The following is a 1,932-nucleotide window of genomic DNA, read 5'->3' on the forward strand; positions in this document are numbered from 1 at the left end:
CAGGTCCCTTCCGACCCTAGAAACTATGAAACTATGCCGCCTGGAGCCAAGTCGTCTCTCTGTTGAGATTGTAGTGTTCTGTCCTTCGAAAAATCTCATGCCATGCCTTGATGTTTGAGAGAGAGGTGCCAAAACACTCTTGGGAGACAAAAAGGTTGGTTGTAGGCTCCCAATACGCTGCCCTAACCACACCAGATGTTCCAGGAGTATTGTTGCTTGCCTATAATGCTGAGGATCTGGTCTCAGACTTATGGGCCCCTTTGCTGGGGTCCTCCTCTTAAGTTGGCTGCTTGCCCCGTTCTTCCCTGCACGGGTCCCAAGACAGCCACTTCTTAGTTCTAATCCCACCCATATCTTCAGGGCTGGGATGGATTTACCCACTCCTTGACTGTAATCTCGTCCATGTGTTTGTTCTTCTCTAGGTTACCAAAGTGGTTACCTTCACCACCCCATTCCCCCCGGGACTGGACTCACCAGCAGAGCAGTCTCCTCCATTTCTGTGCTGGCTCTCACCAACCAAGCAGCCTCTTCTGCCTCTTCACGGGCTCTCACCAGGTAAATTGGGGGACTGGGGTTTTCCTCTAAGCCCTGGGCTCAGTTCTCTCTCTCCTCAGTCTCCACTGTCTTCTTTCTTCTCACCTCGTCTCCCCCTTCTTCTGTCCAATCCCCAACACTCCCTTGGCATCCCTTTAAATTTCCTTCCTGGCCAGCTGGGTCTACCATGGCAGCATCCAATTTGCTGCCTTCCTGACTCAGCTATCTTCTCTTTAACTTTTCAGCATGGCTTTTTCTGTTTGCTTTGGCCACGCTGTTCTTCCTATCTTGCGCTTGAACCTTGGCAGCTGGGTTTGCCATGGCAGCCTTCCATCTGCTGCAGCCCCAGCTGGTTCCCTTAATTAGTCGGGGCGTGCCGTCTTTCCCACCCTGGCTCATCACAGTTTCCTCAGCATCTCTTGGTCAGTTTATTGCCTTTGTTTTATTCTTCGTGTTCTCATGGCAGGGTGTTTCAGCCAACCTGTCACAGTATCCAATAAGTTTTCACTGTGGCTTGAGCCCCCACACAGAAATAGGAATCACTGAATTTGGCTGGGGTGTCCCGCATAAACAAAAACCCCGCCTCACAAGCACTATAAACAGACAACAAATTTAGTACAGAAAAGGCAAGAAAAACAAAGGAAAACATCAGTTTCAATTTTAAACACTACCAACTACAAAGTACAGTCTCTATTTTGCACCCTTTTTGGAGAGACTCCACTCATGCCCAGGCAGTCTGAGATGTGGGAGCTCACCCAAGGGCTAGTTCTGGGGGCCTGTGCCTCCTAGTCAGCAGGAGAGTCCTATAAGCTGCTTCTTGGGTTTCACTGCATCTCAGGGAACTGCTAGTGAGCATAGGTCCTCTTCAGTGCAAAGTCCCCCTTGTTGCTCCCTGGGAAGCTTTAGACCTGTGATCTCCACTTCCACATGGTGGCTTTTGGGGGAGGGTGACCACACCCCAAAATTCCTAGTCCCAAATCCCACATCTGTACCTGGGACAAAAACTGCAAAATAACTCAAAAGAAGGGGAACCAGGCCTGTCCTATTTCCTGGGCTTGCAGATTGGCTCAGCTACCCAGCTAGGCTATGACACAAGAACTGCTACAGCCACAACAGAAACCAGGCTTTAAACCCTGACCCACATTTTACCAGGCTCTAATCCTCATGGTTTGTTCCAGGGACTAAATACCCCCCACTGTATTATCCCACCCCAAACCCAGGAAAGCAGAGAGGGGACAAGAAAAGGGAGAGGAGAGGAGTCCCAGACTCAAAGACTCTCTTACTCTCCTGTACCTGAGAGTTCCCCTTCACATTTTTTTCTCTGGCTAGGGCCCCCCCTGGGGTTCTCCCAGTCTCCCAGCTGCCTCTTCCTATGTACCTGGGGTGATATCACCCCAA

The 1,932-nt window shown here is 50.4% G+C and overlaps 1 pseudogene; it reads left to right on the plus strand.

Annotated features, from left to right (window-relative positions):
- LOC109302223 overlaps positions 1-1,932 on the plus strand; it is a 41,732-nt pseudogene that overhangs the window by 229 nt on the left and 39,571 nt on the right.

This window comes from Gavialis gangeticus, unplaced genomic scaffold (genome assembly GCF_001723915.1).
Source record: "Gavialis gangeticus isolate Ggan-Ray unplaced genomic scaffold, GavGan_comp1, whole genome shotgun sequence".
Classification (NCBI taxonomy): domain Eukaryota; kingdom Metazoa; phylum Chordata; order Crocodylia; family Gavialidae; genus Gavialis; species Gavialis gangeticus.